At 39.4% G+C, this 17,929-nt stretch overlaps 2 long non-coding RNA genes across 3 annotated transcripts in view; one reads left to right on the top strand and one right to left on the bottom strand.

Annotated features, from left to right (window-relative positions):
- LOC115604244 overlaps positions 1-17,929 on the top strand; it is a 107,060-nt gene that overhangs the window by 67,690 nt on the left and 21,441 nt on the right. The window lies entirely within an intron of this gene.
- LOC115604247 overlaps positions 321-17,929 on the bottom strand; it is a 168,435-nt gene continuing 150,826 nt past the window's right edge. The window contains exons 4-5 of one of the 2 annotated variants that reach the window (XR_003990186.1): positions 16,517-16,579; positions 321-15,754 (exon numbers count right to left, since the gene is read on the bottom strand). This is a non-coding gene — a long non-coding RNA (uncharacterized LOC115604247). The remainder of the gene's footprint in view (positions 15,755-16,516; positions 16,580-17,929) is intronic. The other variant, XR_003990187.1, reaches the window with a different exon arrangement.

Genomic DNA, 17,929 nt, shown 5'->3' with positions numbered 1-17,929 from the left:
CCCTTCTTTGTAGAATAACAGTGTCTCTGTTACGTACCTATTTACTCATCGATCCTAAAGCTAGGAGCTGGTACAGTGTCATAGACGATATGGCAGCAAAGCTTTTCACACTTCTCTTTGTTTTTTTGCTTGCTTCATCTCTTCACATTTACAGTTAACAGGCTTGCTCTGTATAAAAAACCCCCCATGACATAGTAATTAGTTTGCCATAGGTATGTTTAATTTTTGTTGTCTCAAACAGAAAGGAAATATAACACTTCATCTTTTGGGGTGCTTAATGAGATCAGGAAAGAATTTTCATAATTGAAAAAGAAAGAATCTTTTAAATAAGATCTTTTATTAAGAAGTGAGGACATTATAAAGTAGGCACCTTCCAGTGAACTATTCTGTAAAACGGCAAACACAACAATAAACAAAACCAATTAGATTATGAGTGGACTCCTTACCTTACAAAGATTAAAATACATAAACATAACAATTCTGAGTACTTGACAGGATTGTACAGGCTGTAATTCTAAGTTAAAATTTCTGACTACATAAATACTAGCCAGCACATCCTGCTGCTGCAAGTAATGAGAAAGGTCCCAAGAAATTATACGGAGGAGAGAAAAAAATTACTAGAGCAACAGGTGGTTCTTCATCTTAGGTATGGATACAATGTTACTTTACCATTTCAAGAAGGAGTGAATACTCAGCTATTGCTAAGTAGGTCGTCAGTCGCACCGTAAAAGTTAGCTGGTTTCCACTTTGGTAAAGATGATAATTTTGTTCATTAAAGATGAACATCCACATCTTACTGTCATTTTTTTTCTGCAAAAGAATTATTGTTAATCAATTTTGATATAAAGGCCAGAGAAGAAGAATGCTATATCTTCTGCCCAAGCCTGGTCATTCAGTCAACAGAGAGAGCCAGTACAGTATTTTGCAGAGGAATTAAAAAGGCAGACAAATAAGCAAACAACCAAACCACGAAATGGCAAGTCATAGATCAAGCTAATAGTGCAGTGCTGCTGTCTGTGGAGAACAACATTCCTGCCTGACTTCCCAGAATGTGGAGCACTTGCTCTTACTTTATTAGCCAAGCAGGACTCACTTCTGCCTTCCCAGTGCACCCAGAAGCCCCAGGAATATAGGATTGGTCCCATCTATTATGGTAATAGCATTAACAACTACTCTTTCCAGCCAAGGAACCCTATTTGTTAGATGGTCACCTGTAGCAGCAAATCCCATAGGCTGACCACATGCAACACAACTCATTTCTATTTCCTCTAAATTTACTATCCTATACCATTTAACTTCACTGACTGCCTCCTTGTTTATAAGTAATGTGACAGGAAAAAAAAGAAGGTCATGACTTGTGGTTTAATTAATCACACCTAATTAATCACACCTGCAGGAGCCCCAAGTAGGTACAATATTGAGAAACAGACTTCCTTGCTGTGCCTTTTACATGGGAACATTGACACAGAGAAAAGGGAGAGTGTTCCTGTCCCTCAGGGGTGTAACTCCCAGCCATTGTTTTGCTGGAGAATCACTGCAGGGTTGCATGGAGGAGACAGCTTTGGGAAGCAGCCGTTCCACAGGACTGCACATTTCTAGTGAATTCCTTTTTATAGAAATGCTTTGAAAACATGCAGAAGCCATTAATCCATAGGTGTACAAAATCAGCCATTTGCATAGACTATACTAACATTAATCTGGCTAAAATAGATAAGTCATAACATGCCTTGGCTTGTGAGATGGGCTCCTCCTAGGTAACTGCACAGTAGGAAAAAAAGCATAATTATGGTACCTCTTTTGTTTTCTCTAGACCAATAAACCTTAAATTGCTTCTTGAAGTGTGGCATGTCTCCAACAGAGAGGGAACACTGATTCAAAGCATTGTGTCTAAGGGGTGTCCCTGCAAGGTGGAAGTGACAAGGCTAATAGTCCTGGGTGTGGAGAGATGTAGGTTGTCCTCATATGTGAAACATCACCTAAATGCCTATGGGGCAGTTAGGTAAAAGATTGGCTTACAGCATCACTGCTATGACTGTGATAATGCTGCAAAAGACAAGAGTGAATTTATTGATTTATTTGAATCAAATATTGTTAGTGTCAGCCTGACGAGAGGACTCCAGGCCCCAAGCTGGGTTGGGGCCACATCACTAAAAGGGGCTATGGTTACAGATACATGCTGGAGCTTAGTCCCTATGCTTGAGCCTTTCCCTGTGCAGCCGTTTTGATTCCCACTCTGAGAATTCCACTTTTCCACACATAGTGTTTAAATGACAACAAACACAAGTGTCTGCAGTCACTTCTGCAAGGTGGTGCTTAAGATCGATGTGCAGTGCCATGCCTAGACCTTCAGGGAGGTTAGCCTTCCTTTTAATAACCCCTTTTGGGAACAAAGAAAGAAAGAAAGACCGGTGCCATGGTTAACAAGAGTACAAGGTGCATGAATGAAAGTCCTTCTTCCCTCTGGTTTACCTGTCTCTAGAAAATGGGAGCTCTTCGAAGGAGGAAAGAACTCTAGACCCTACTGACTTTAGACATCATTGCTTCACCTTGATGAAGAAGGGAAAAATCTTGGAGTCCAGTATTCTGGTGGGATGGGAGATGTCTTTGCTCCTCAGCTGGATCTGTGACGGAGCTGTGAGCTGAATTTCACACTCGAAGCAGTGATCCAGTAAGATGGTGACTTGATGTTTGGTGGTTATCTTGATTTGGTAGTGCAGTAGAAAATGATTTGTACTTAACTTCACACAAATGACACAGGCACAGCTATGCGAAAAATCCTACAGGAGGAGCAGCAACTGCATACAGCTTTTAGGCTAAGGATTAGATGCCTTTAAAGAAGGATGCCCTCACTAGATTGGGAACTGATTGCAATACCTTCTTGTCTCTTCTTTACCTCAATCAATAATTTTTAGCGTTCAAAATAATCAGAGTGCAATAATTCCTTCGCAGGAACAGTCATACAGTGATGAACTACATACCCCAGTCTGCATAAGTATGAAAGAATGAAGGCAAATTTTGAACAAAACTTGCTATACTGAGGCAAATTACATGTCTCTACAGCTGACAGATATGTGTCTTTGCAGCTCTGCAAAGCTTAATACTTAATGGAAATAAACTTTGGCAGTACAACAGACTTAAAAACCAAAGAGACCAGCCCAAAACTCAGTGATATGTGTCCTGCTTGTACCTTTAAATACTATTAAAATTAAATTTGACTAGACTTGCTCAAATCAGACCTGTTATCAACAACACATTGTCTCAGGAGACTAACATTTGTCCAGTTAGGGCTTCCTTCATTAATCGCCCAGCATCAAGCAAGCCAAATCCAAATCTGTGGAGAAAAAGCAATTAGATATTTTAAGCAGTGATAAGAACACCACAAATAATCAATTTCTATGGCATTAGCAGCTACCTGGCCCAGCAAAAGTCTATAAAAGCTAGAATTTATTGCAGAACACCAGACAGCTTACTGAGCATTGATTCTTAGGAGTATGCATAGATTGCTGGATTTAAAGAGAAATCCCTAATGGTTCTTACCTTTATTTTTTTTTTTTTCCTTTTAAAGGGAAAACAAGGATAAGGTGTTTATAAGACCAAACTACAGCAAAACAAATGTCTAACAACTGTTAAGCAGAATTTGTTTACCTTTCAGGAGAACAGAATACTACCATACCATTTGATAGCAATTATATTCAATCTGATGCATAAACTTCATAAGAGATGAGAAGCTAAATACAATCATAGTATTCCATGGTTAGAAAAATATTAACTGTACTTATTTTTAAAACATTTATTGCATCTGAGAATCCAACGGACTAAAAGTAATTTTTACGTTTGTTCTGTGAATCTTTAGGCTTTAAAGCCTTCTATTCCTCCATAACGATCTCATACTGGAGTATTTTAATCTGCATTAACGTTTGTGATTTTTAAGTACTTATAAAAGCAAAACAAAAAGCAATGGAAAACTGAGCAAGCAAAACCTAATTTAGTTCAGCACCACCATTTTGAAAAATATTTTGTCCTAATGTTCCCAGGAGATAATTTCTGTATGTAGATATTATAACTGATCTTTAAACATGAACCAAACCATATCTGAACTTAGATTTCTAGGCCAACAGGCTCAGAAGTCGAAAGGTACGTCAGAGACTGTCTCGTCTGACCTCCTGTGTGCATATACTAGAATCTTTCCCTGGAAGCTGTATTAAATCATGTCTTTCAGAAAGTTGTCTAATCTCTTTTTAAAGACTCTAAGATATGGTGAGTCCACCTACTTCCTGGGTAAGATCTTCCAGTGTTTAATTACCCTTACTGCTAGGAAATGGTGTCTTATTTCAAGGTTGAATTTGCCTAACTTTGCATTCAGATACTGAAAACGCAGAGTGTTTGAGAAAGAGCAAATGTAAGTAAGTAAGTGACATGATACATTTTACACTAATCCTAAATCAAAAGATTATGGAAATACAGAAAACATGACAACTAAAGCTCTAGTCTGGCAAACATATATGCAAGGGGGTAGTTTTCTGCATAAGAAATGGTTTCTTTCAGTTCAGCAAGCCTACACACATATGTAAAGTTACACCAGTGATTCAAATACAATTTAAAAAGAGACATTTGGAGTGACTTTTGCTGTGAAAAATATTAGGCATTAATTAATAAAGACAACCTCCCTCTGCCTCTGTCCCCACTCTGAGAAGCCTTTGAGGTGGTTACTATGAATTATACTAGAAGAAGAAAAAGTGTGAAAACTTCCTATTGCAGAAATATGATTGCTGCCATAGAGGGGTGACTGCTGAAAGCCAACACAACCCAAGGGGGGGAGGAGAAAAAAAAAAAAAAGGAACAAATGAAAAAAAAAAGGAGAGTTGTCAAGATAATTAAAACTTTGCAACAATTCAGTAGTGGTGCTGATAAAAACAGCACTGCTGGCTGAATGCAAATAAGATGGTAAAGGCCCTGTTTGGATTATGGTAATTACTCAGTCTGAAGTTAGCTCCAGCCACACACACATATGAGCACACACATACACACACAGCAGTGGAGTGGAACCTGACAACCATACTTGGCGTGTGATCATAAAATTCCCTGGCACGCTCTCAGGATGCCATGTGGAGCTATTTGTACAGTTAGGTACAGGACTCTGCAGCTCAGGAAATACCAGCGGAAGCACAGCTGACCCGCCTGGCCTTCAGCGAGAGCCTGCCCCCCTACTTATCGTGGGCCTGGATTCAAAAGTGATCTCTGGAGAAGGCAAATCAATCGAACACATGTTTGGTCTAAAAATGTCATTTTGGAATATGCTAAGATATTTCCTTACATTAGACCATTTTGTTTGCCCCAAAGATTTGTCAAGTGTAATTGAATGCACACACATCACAACGCGCGCTGGTGCCAGAACAAAATAATTTCAATGTGTCCTTTAGTACTCTGATAAAATGCAGGCAGTCAGTGTTGAAACGAGATGCCCTGTGAAAGCCTTGTGCACACTGGCATTCTGCATCCCTTCCAGGAACTTGTTTCTTTAAAATTTGGGATCCATCCAAATGAGCAGATTTTGTGTAAGAATGAATATGGGGACCAGCTCAACCTCTCCTCTTGCCTTCTAGACGGAGGAGTTGAGGCAGGCCAATTTATGTGATGAAAAATCATTGAAGAAATTACAATTTCCAACTCTGATTCCTAAATAATAAAGCCTTTATGGGACAATATCATTACAAATAACCCTATTAATCCGTTGATTCAGCTTTAGAGCCAATTCTGATATATGACAAAGATGTGTTTCTTCAACAATTTTCACAAGTTAATATGAAATAATATTGGCACACACATCATTTTTATTGCTAAGTTCTTTGATTTGTTCACCCTGCACAGTCTCTACAGCTGTGTGTTTTATGACCTACCCATCACAGAAGAAACTCCTATTAGTGCTGGCACACAGCGGAGGAGATGTGAACTTTGCGATCAGCCTTCCTGTCCTCATTCTTGTTTTGGTTAGCACTGAAAAGGCTGTTTTAAGCAGATCAGAATAGACACAGCCTGATCACCGCGTCTGAAAGCGCACCCGTACTGTGAAGGGCAGGCTTCCCTGCCTGGCACGTTCAAAGTCTGCGGAAACTACATCAAATCCAGATTTATACATGAGTGTGGATGCCGTGGTACAGTCCTCTGACCAGCAGGCTCCCAAGGGAAGGCACCCACACCTCCCCTTTCTCTCCCCTTCCCACCACCTTCACCCTCACACCCTTTTTCTCTCTCTCTGCATTGACCTGGCATGGTTGCTGTAACACACACACTCACAAGTGTGTCAGCCGTGAAAGGCTGCAAGGTGCTTGGGTTGCTATACTTGAGCTGAAACACAAATTAGGTGTGTTTTGACTTGCTGTGCGATCCTTTGGTGGTGTGTTTTTTCTCTTTTTCCGAAGAACACTGCCTTAAAAGAGTACTCTAACAGCTGATAGGCCAGAAATGAAAACTGAGTGATGTCTCTTCTGAAATTATCTTGGTGAAGTTTAAACAGTGTTTTCTGTTAGATTTTTATCGTGATTAAAACAAATAGCTGTAAAAGGGAAACAAAGGGAAAATTAAGACCTGCCAGGATCTCAGCTCTTACAAGTCACCTGACAGCATTAGTCCAAGACTTGTGATTGTATAACAGAGGAGAAACAATTGGTTGCAAATACGTAATTTCAGTTTAGAGGTTCAGTTTGAGGGGGTTATCATGAAAAGGGTGGTCAATACAAATTACACATATGACCTTAACATCAACCTTTCCACTTTCCTGTACTTTACACATATTTAATTGCCTGTGGTTACATTTGACAACATGCAAAAGTTGAGCTATGATCCTAAAGCAATCAAGAATGTTAAGCAGTTCAGAGGTGGCACAGTGTTACTTTGCCATAAAATATGAACATTTATGAAGGATATAATAATATATTACAGAGGGAAAAATGAAAAAAAAAGTCTGTAAAGGATTGCTAGATGTTAAAGGAACTGATGAAAATGCACATTTATTAGCTCATGTTAGACAAAAAGCACTTTCTAACTATATAGCATTACTATTGCGATAAATGCAGTATTTGTACCAAAACACTCAGTTCTTCTCAGTACTGAGAGATATGGGATTATGTGTCTTAAAATTGAGGAATAACGATAAGACTTAAAAGACAAACTGAGGACCCACAAGATCTTGAATTTTTGTATTATATATACATTTCCAGAATGAATAATAAGTTTCTGGACCCTTTAGTTTCTTGTACTGCATGGATTCTTTTTTTTTTTTTATTAGTGTGGACAAGTAAATTTTATTTGATAGCTTGTTGTATTTAAAGACAGTGTAAAAATCTCATTGCAAACAGTTGTTTACAGTGCGCTTTTCAGCACAAAGCTGTTTTAAAGCTCAATTGTGCATTTTGCAGATAAAGTGGGAAAACTAACTGAAGGCTGTATTGTAAGCAATGGTTGCCGTGGAAACCCCAGTTTCAAGAGCTGGTTCTCCATTACCACTTAATTTAGGCTTCCTAATTGCATTCCACTAAATCGGTAGCGACAATATCTGCAGAGCAAAACTGCATGCCCAGTCTAGCGCAAACCTCTTTGAAACAGGCTTTTTGAAAGCCAGGAGCTATAAAAACTCAGCATGACGTGGAGCATATGAGAAACCTGTAGTTCAAATGTACTGCTGCTTGCTTTCTCATCCTTAGTAACTTCAGCGCGCTCCACACCAATCTATTAGTTCAGTCTACCTTAAAGATCATAAAGCTCTGCCATGTGGAAACTCATCTGTCCACCAACACATAGGTGCAAAATAGATTTAATTGTACTTCCAACCCAGTATCATGTCCATCTTATTTTACTACACACCAGCAGGTAGCCAGTGCAGAGCCTTACTTTCCTTGAACTGCCCTTGCTCCATAATACGAGGAGAACAATACTTTCTCAGTTTAAATCATTTGCCACTGTTCAGCTGTGCAGCAAGCCAGACCGCCCATATGTGACCTAAAGAGAGCCTTGTCAGAACCACTAGACATAAAAGCATTCCAATTATCGACCATACTGCTTTAATAGAGGAGGCAACTAATATGATAGTGTAAGTGATTCTGCCACTGAGAAGCTCTTCGTCACTGTCAGATTAACACTTGAGTTAAACTCTTGTAAATCAGTCACATTATGCCATCGGTTGAGAAATAAACACAGACCTATTACTCTTAGAATTCCAAAGGGCTCTCGCTGCCATCTGAGTTGTGTAGGATGCCCTATTAATCTGAATTTTGTCATGTTTATTATTTTGCAATTACTAATGTGGGTAACGTTGGAAAGATTTAAGTTGTCTATGATTAGATTCTGAAATGGATGTACATGCCTAGCAAAACCTTCTGCAAGGGAAAAAGAGAGAGAGAGATAGAGGGATACAAGAGGCAGGTTACATGTAACTTCTGACTGAAAAAAGCCTGCAGACCACCAATTTAATTAAATCCCATAACTCTTAAAAAAAAGAAAAAGAAAAAAGTGCAGAGCATTTGAAAGCGAAATACTTCAGTGTCTTCAAGCACAAGACCTCCCACAAGCTCACAGCGAAGTGCACCTCCTAGCTATTAATGTGGTTGCGTTTGAGCCTTCTATCAAATGAATGCTGAAGTTGAAAATAATAAGCAAACAACTGCTCCTTCAACTTCTCCTTCCCTCCACAGTGTTATTAAATGTTGGTAAAACACCTTTGAGTTATACATTATAAGCTTATCATCATCTTTTTTTTTTTCTGTAGATTTTCTCTAATTTCTGAATTGTCTTCTGCTCTACCTGAGCTGCTTTGAAACCAAAAAACCAAAATGAACACACCTTTGTTTCTGATGTTGGGGTTTTGGACGTGAGAAGGTGGATGCATGAAGGTTGTTAACACAAGCTGGGGATTTATTTTTAGTGACTCAGTTCTGCCTTGTCATCAGAGCCTTTTTAGGTGGGTAGTGAAGCTGGGAAAGAAGGAGGTTTGGGACAGGGATGAGAGACTGTCTTGTTGAGTTTGCTTGGTTTGAGGTTGCTTCAGCCAGATGCACACTCTTCAAGATTTCCAGTTGGCTCCTCAGATTTTAAGAGCCCTATCTGGAAGCAAGGCAGATTCTCCAATCAAAAATATATACAGATCTTTCTAAACATACTGATCTGAGGTGATATGCCAGTGTGTTCTAGGGCAGAAGCAGCAGCCATGAAGAGATGTTAAGCTAAACATCCTTCTCACACTATCATCTTTCTCCAGCAAAGTAGGGAAAGAAGCCTTCATGTCACTTTTTTTCTGTTAGTGTTTCTGCAAAGATCTTCTGGGGAGACAGAGAGAAAATGCTAGAGGTAAGAGGGGAGGAATAGGAAGGAATGCGCCCCACTGTGCTAAAACTCTGCAGAAAAACTACTGGAAAGTTAATGTGGTTGGAAACTGTATTAATCTTTACATTTCACTTCACTCTTCAGAAGGCCCTTAAAAAGGGGCAGTGGCAGACATCAAGGGAAGGCTAGTAAAACTATATTATAAGCTGAGGAAAGCCAGAAAGGACACTTTTTCACTCTGTCTATCTTCTAGTGCAGCCTATCTTCTAGTCCTTATGTGGAAAAATGCAGCCTTGAAAAGGCTGTGAGGGAACTTGAGTGAGGAAACTCTTCACCCCTTGTCGCCTATGAAGTGAGTTGGGGCAGGACTTCATCAGAGGCTGCTCCAGGCAACAGCCACAGCAGATTGGGCTTTCCTTGGGTAGGTCCATAGGAAGAGACTGTAGATACAAATTACTTTCTCTCAACAGTCTCTAAAGTGGGAGTTAACAGATTTAAAAAATAAATTTTTTTTTTTAAATAGCCTGTCGGAGACATGTTACACTGGAGAAAAATTCTGTTTTTCAGTTTAGGTAATTGATGTCTTAGAGAACAACAAAGAACAATTAAAAAGCTCTCAAGAGGCAATGGGCTCTATTCTGTCCTCACATGCACAGCTTAGTTACAAGTGGGCTTTGAGCCAACTTTTGTGCTCAGCTACACATGTGCAATTTCCTTTGACTTAAACAGAGCAATATATTTTATAGGCAGAATCTGGCCTTTTTTTGTATGGGAATTCCTATGATTTTTTTATTATTTGTATGGTATTATAAGAATTAGGGCTTCATTGTTCTGAGCTTTAGAAAAACAAGGCTCAGTGTTTTGCCCACTGGATAGATTACAGTCCAGAAAAGCCAGCAACATGTGAAGGGTGTGGGCAGTCTAACCATCATTTGTCTATCTTTCCTGGTCATAAAGAAGAACAAGTAAATTTTAGCCATCTAGAAAATAATTGGCTTTATTGACATGGAGCGGATTCAGATGACTGACAAATCCTCTATGTGCCTTTCCCATTCCTCTCTGCCCCCAGCACAGCATTGCTTCCCACAACAGATTTGCTGAACTGTAGTCTTCATCCTTAAAGTTGATTTACCCTGGGCAGGTACTTGGTCTTGTTTCAGGCACCTGCTTTTAACAGGGTCTACGCACTGCTGGAGCCAACTTCTGTGCTCAGCTATATGTGTGTGGTTTCCTTTGATTTAGAGTATATATTTTTCTGGCAAAGCCTGTTCTTCTGGGGTATGGCTCAACACACGCATGGAAGCCTGTCTGGCTCACTGTTGCTTGGGGCTTGTAAACACCTCGGCAGAGGTCACAGAGCGGAGGAATTTGTAGGAGCAGAGGCCTGTAGCCTTACTGTTCAGGGACCATATCCAGCATCCAGCATGACACTGGAAGAAGCAGGAGGTTATTGGTAGGTGGGAATTGTGCAAATCTGCTCTTCTGAATATGTCTCTGTATTCAGTGGTTTGCTATTTAGGGATCAGCATAGTGCAAGCAAGAAATCAGATGGACTTCAGGACTTATCCCCTTTCAAAGGAGGTGGAAGAGTAGGGGTGAGACAGAGGATTCTAAACCCTCAGAAAAGAGCCAAACCAGTGTGTTCAGTCTCCTCTGTGTGCTGGATGCCGGTTCACATGCCGGAAAGTGATGCTGGGGTTCTGCAGGTTTGGGAGGGAAGGGTTTCAGGGTAGGGAGCAGAGCCAGGGATCAACTGCTCTCCAATCCTTGCCACCCCTGGCGCCTTTCCCAGTGGAAGTCAGAGTGGGAATTAACACACACGGAACTGGTGCTGTTCTAACTCCCCAAGAGGAAAACAACATTTTTTCAAGCTATATGATTCTTATTTGTAGCTACGTGTCACGTTTAATGACTGAAATACTGCATTGTTCTGATTTTGGAGATGCATACATCTTTGGAGGGTCGCTCTCATTTTTCTAAATGCTTTTTAAATGCAACATTTACAAACACCTTCATTTTCTTGCTGACTTGCTCATTGACATTGTAAGCTAAACAGCATATGGCTTATAGCTTTGTACAAACAATTGTATACAATTCATACATTTTCTGGAATTAAAAAGCTTTGAAAACATGATGACAATTTTCAGAACTACAGGTTTCTTAAAACTAGGAGATCTGTGAGGTCTATTCTTCATTTTTACAGATTTTTCCAAGGGATCCAAAAAGAGTTGCTCAGGGCATTGCAATTTCCTGGCTGCAGAATAACAGTAACAACACAGGTGAATATTTAGATGTTTAATTCCCACATGTGTTCAATGTGCTTTGCGGTCTTTAGATGGAAGGGTATTACTGGAGTGTAAGGTATTAATTACTGTTATCAGCATCTAAGACATCTCTTGCCGAAGATTTAAATCAGCTTCCCGTGGAAACATAGGAAATATAGGATTTAAAAGTACCTCCTGAATCAAGTTCAAACCCCAGCTTCTGCTGTCAACCACACGTCACATAATTGGTTTCATGAAGTGCTCAAGTTTCATGCTGGAACCAGTGAAGTTTCTTGCTGGAACCAGTGAAGTTTCTTCCTCTCCCTGTTCCTGTTGGAGGGCTGCTCCAGGATTTCATTCCAGCACTTCCTCTTAATTTCCTGTTTGAGTTTATTCATGGTCATCTTATAACCTTTGTTCTTATGTCAACATCATCCTTTAAATAGCTCTTCTCCCTCCTTATATATTTATAGACAACAGTTATGTTCCCTAATAGCCTTTGTTTTGTTTGTGTAAACAAGTGAAACACTTTTACTCTCCCTTATTAGACAGCCTCTCCTCCTCCTCCCAGTACACTTTCTTGGTCCTTGTCCAGTTTGAATTAATTTTCTTGCACATCTATAACCCAAGTTGTACACAGTGTACCTGTACTTTTCTAGAGCTGCATCATTCAATAAAAAACAGAAAACCCCCCAGCATTGCCAGATAACTCTCCCTTGTCACACTTTTGTTTTATGGGCATAACTTACCTAAGGCTCACAGCAACCTTTTATTAGCAAGGAGTGTGATCCAAATTGTTTACTTAACTTGTATCTTTTTTTTTAGCCAACTGCTAAAGCAATGATATCCACCCAAACTGGGTACCTAAAACCACTGCTTCATTATTTGTCTTCTGAAGTGTACCATCATGAGGCTATACTCCTGGATTTCACCTGGTCCATTCCCATTACTTTTCTTCCCTTTCCTCTGTTTGCACTATTACAAGTCAATACTGGTAGTTTTCCCTAGCTTTGTGCAATCAGCAAATTTCAACAGTGAGTACTTCCTCTTCTGTTTTGTGGTTATTAATGAAAATATGACCCTATGAAATGATCAGTCCTAATAGCAGTCTGTGTAGGACTCCACTACTAATCTCTGTCCCTCCCAATAGATCCTTTTTCAGCACAGCCCAGAGTCATCTCTTCTTCAGTCAGTTCCTTACAGTTCTTCTAACTGATCTCTGCTTTCTCCAGTTTAGATAATACCCCTCCCCCCGTAACTCCCTAAAATACAATTTATGGATGCCCACAGGAGTGAGATCTATTGTATTTCCTTGTTTCAAAAAAACTCCATTGTTTATGGAAGTTATGAGAGCAGTATGGCATGATCTATTTTTGGTAAAAACCTGATGTGTTTCAATACATCTCTTTTCCTTCAAAGTTAATTTTAAAACTTGGCAGAGAATCAGAGAATATTTTGAATCTTGAATAAATGCTGCAACAGTCATGTACTTGGTACTATAATGGGTTAACTGCTGCAGTGCAGGAGGTTGATAGGGAGCCACAAGAAGGTGCATGCCTTAATGAGGAGCTGGTAAGGAGCCCAGGGGCATGGAATATGGGCTAATATAAAGGAGAAAACAGTAGGATAGAAAGCTGAGTAACCCAAATAAAGATACGTTTGCTCTTTGCTTGCTTATGTGGCAATTATTGTCTTGCATGAATTCCAGACAAAACTCCGAAACGCTAAAGTAACTCAATGAGATGGATATTTGTATGGGATATTTCTGTCCCAGATTTAATTTTCTATGTTTTAAGGTTTCACTGGCACTCCCTACTATGTTTTCTCAAAACAACACTGAGCTACCAGTTAAACTGAAAACACAGACTAAAAATTACACTGTGGAGCACTACTTTGGTTGGTGGACATACTATGCTTACAGTCAATACTTTTGATTTCTGGGGAGGCACTCTGTTTCCAGGCTAGATTTTCTTTTAAAGGAGCAATTTTTGAAAGACATGAAGTTCACTTGGACTAAGGACGGTCCAACAAATATTGGAAAAGAGTAACTCCAACACATGGTTCAGAAGAGCTTCAGTGCAAACACGTATTATGCAATGACGCTGATCAATTTTGTACCACTTTGTTCACGTTTTCAGGTAAGACTACATCCAGCTACAATTTCAGGTGGGTTGGTAAGATATGAAAAACAAACTGTCTTAGTATTTTGGATTAAATCAGTTCTTCTTTCTTTCTTGGAGGCTGTCTGGCAAGGGCCTTGAAAGACACGAAGATCAAGACCAAAGCAAAACCAAACCAAAGTTGTTCAAATCTCAACAAATGTTTAGCTTGTTATCCTGTCCAGAATGGTTCATCAGTCTTTTGCTGTCCCACCTGTTTTATGCATCAATTATATACCTTTTAATCATATTTGTTCCAATAGCCTCTTTTTTTAAAGTAAATAATTTTTTATCTTTACACCTGGTGCACGTAATTGGCTTTATAATACATACTTTCTCTAACTTTAACAGCACACAGCATCTGGTCTTCACAAACTGCTAATTGTTAGACATCCTTTTCCAGGATTAATTAATTGTAATAATACATCAATAATACTGTAAATGGAACTGAGAACAAAATCAGACTTACTTATATATTGATAATCACCTAGGTAAATGCTGGAGATAACTTCCAAGTCAAATAGTCTCACCCTCAAAAGCATATTTCTATAAAACACTGGTAGATGCATAGTCTTTAAATAAAATTCTGGAGACCCCCACGGAAACATTAAACTGGAACAAAGTAAAAGAGAGTTCACTCTCTTTTCAACGCTAGCCTTTTTCTGTCCCATATTTTTATTCTCTTTTTATTCTGATGGATCTTTCTTTTTTTTTCTTTTTTTTTTTTTTTTTTATTCACACTTTTACTTTTGACCCTCCAGCCTTCTGCTTCCTCCTTGCTCTTTCTTGCAGGAAATGCCACACAAAATCAGATGATAGGTCTCTCAGGTCTAATATATTTCTCTGAAAGTAGCAGCGTATCAGATCTCCTCCTTGTCTTTAACAGAGACCGACCTAAAGCCTGAAGCGTAGGATTAGTATCCCTCTAACAAAATAGATAACTACAAGTATTTTGTACTATCTGTGCAACTATCTTACTGAGTACTTGGCCTCAGTGTCACTCAAGGGCAACTATTACTACAAGCTAATTATACATTGTGGCTGGGGAGGGGAAATATTTTCTTTTTATGCGTTTCCAAAGACCAGCTTTTACTTTCAGGCAGCATTTCCTTACCCCCATGTAACGATAGGAGAGGGACGATGGAAATTCCTGATTGACCCCTACCTATTATTTGCAAATATTTGCAAATATTTATCATGTCAGCTCCTATTTTGTTTCCTTTCTTTATTTCTGAAGTCTCCCATTCAGTATCTGTTACTATCATTTTTATTGCTGTTTGGCCATGGTTTTGCAGGGTCTCTGCACTAAGTACTACACAAGTATTTAAGAAGGAAACATCTTGCTCTGAGCAGCTTACAACCATGAAAAGAGGTGAGGAAGCAAAAAATAATATGCTCATGAAGGAGCTGTTGTGCTGGAAACATGGCATCCACGTGTGTGGATGTGTGCCCTAGAGTGGTATGCCCTCCCAGAGAAGCAGCATCTGATGATATCCCTCTGCACAGATGCCTTGACATGCAGTGTTGTTGCACTCTGCATCCGATGATTTGAGGAGGAGCCTGTGGGTGTCAGGGAGTGATGAGGAGCTGGGAGAGCTGCAAGGTCGGTTGGGAATCTCTTGTAGCCCAGAGGCAGGATGCCACATAAACCCCAAAGACAGCAAGCCTAGCATGAGCCGCCCCTCACTTGGGGAAACAGATGCTCAGGAAGAGGAGGGAAAGAGCTGCCATTGGCAAACTCCTGGGGGAGGAAGAGGCAGGTGGAGAGTATTGTGTGGTTCACCAACTGCATGAGGAGTGTGGGAGCGGGGAAGTCTGGTAGTAAATAGAAACAGATGGGCAAGTTCACAGGAGAAGAGGTGGAAGAAGAAGAAAAAGACAGACTTTGGGAGGGTGGTGGGAATGAAGGCTGGGAAGCTCAGAGAAGGTGAAGCATCTTCCTTCTTGAGATGAAAGACTTGCCTCTAATTTGAAAAATCCAGGAAGGATGCGTCCGTCATCAGCCCCTTGAAGACACTACATGTTAATCAGGTAGAAACAAAGACATGCTTAATTTTCCACTGACGTGATAGTAGGTACATTAGTATTTTTACAAGTGGTTTATTCATATCTGGTCCCAGTGTTTTGATGGTACGTTCTCACCATATTCATTGCAGGCTCAGCCACATTTTGCCGCACCCTCAAGAAAGCAAATAGTACTTGGTTGTCAGCAATAGAGAATGGTCTAAATGCTGTAGCCTCAGTAACCATGAGCTACATGTCAGTGAGTTTTAGGAAACTTCAAGTAAACAGTCTACATACAATTGTGGCAGCAGTATCTCTGATTGTTATTGAATGGAGAATCAATTCCAAAAGAATCATTTACCATAAAAAATGCTACAACACAAATCTTATAAAATTATTCTTAAAATTAAGTTCTGCTAGGGCAGATCTGCCTATAAACTTCTATGAAAATAATTAAATTGGTACTTATCCGTATTCTTGCTATGGTGTTTGATATGCGTGTATGGGCAATTATTTTGCCATAGAAGTATTTTCTATTGATTTTTCTTAAATTATTTCTTTACTACAATCAGTTATCTTTACTGCGTACTAGGGGCCAAAGAGGGACTTAAACCAAAATTAATAATGAAAATAGAAAAATAAATCATGTCATTAATTTGGTGTGTAGAAAAGTTTCTTCAAATTAACCCAAAAGAAAGCTTATTCCTGCTCATGTGCGGTCACTATAGGACTAACACTACTGATCCAGAGCAGCCCTTTGAGTGATCAAATCACCTGTTCGTCTAAACTCCAAGTCTACCACAAGTCGATTGTTTCTCTTGTAGGCTCTTCCCATCTCTGTATGAGTGAAGAGAGAAAAGAAGATATAGCTGAATATGCTATTAGAGGTAATGTTCAGACAAGAAAGCAATGTACAGATATTACTTTAAATCCCATCCCATCAAGAAACTGCCAAGACCTCAAATTCTCATGATGATACCTTTGGGAGCTGTAGGGCATCTTGAAAACATTGCTGCATGTCACAGTAAGTGTTTAACAGCGTGTGAATGAAAGCATAGTATTGCAAGAATATCACAAGAAATAATCCACATAGCTGATAATTTCCAATTCCATTTAACAAACAATTTGTTACTCAGATACAATTGTTGCTGTGGAGATTACATAAGTTTAAATTTGGGATGGTACAGTAATTTCAGACATGCATTTCAAACATCAGCTAAGTGAATGGAATACTGGGACATAAATCTGCATGGAAATCCGGAGAAATAGGGAATTAGTCTTAACTGGCACTGTATTTAAAAACACAAAACAAAACTTGCAAAACTTTATACAAACATAGACACTTTTACCCAGGATGCAGGAGACTAATCAAGTTTCTTGTGATGAAAATTTTCTTTGTATTATCATTATTGTCTATTATTTGCATTGTGATATGCCTTCAGGCCCTGAACTAGAAGCCAGGTTCCATTATAATGGATATTGAGCACGTAATGAAAAGACAGCCTCCCTCTCCAAAGCGTTCTTGAACTAAATTTATATCTATGTTGCAGTCAGAAGACAGAAGTGACTGCATGCAGTGTGGAGATACTGGAGTCAGTTTTAAATTAGGCAGATTGGTAACCTAGCTCCAGGAACACAGGCCTGGTGGTGGTTAATTACCCTTTCTTCTCAGCAGATTTTGCAGAGGTGGAAGGGACGAAAGCAAAAATTGAATCTGGAGGGGGAGAAAAAAGACTAAAGAGCAGGAAAAGTTAGTAATGTCATCAGATTTTGCACGTAAACAAATGGCTCAGGAGCATATACAGGGAAGTGGGAAGGGAAGGTTGGAGGTAAAAACAGAGTTTGGACTTAGACCCAGTCTAATGGTAAAATCCCTGCTGGAGGGTAGCTGTGCAAATTAGCCTGCCTTCTTGACAGTGCACAGGATACTTCTGGTAAAGGAACATGCAGCTAGCATCCCTCAATGCTACTAGGGATTAATTGAGCATAATGTCTTCCAGAAAGTAACAGCATTTTCTTGGAAGGTAACAAGAGAAAACTGATAGTTTTGCTGTGTAACTGAGTTTCATAATGGAATGTTGCCATACAGTGAATCCTTGTTGCCTCCTTGCGCTTAAACCTTTATATTATATATATAAAAAAAAAAAAATAAAAAAAAAATCAGCTGTTTAATTGTATTGCTTAATT

Source organism: Strigops habroptila, chromosome 2 (genome assembly GCF_004027225.2).
Source record: "Strigops habroptila isolate Jane chromosome 2, bStrHab1.2.pri, whole genome shotgun sequence".
Lineage (NCBI taxonomy): Eukaryota > Metazoa > Chordata > Aves > Psittaciformes > Psittacidae > Strigops > Strigops habroptila.
The sequence above is the reverse complement of the archived record's forward strand: the minus strand, read 5'-3'. Positions and strand labels throughout refer to the sequence as shown.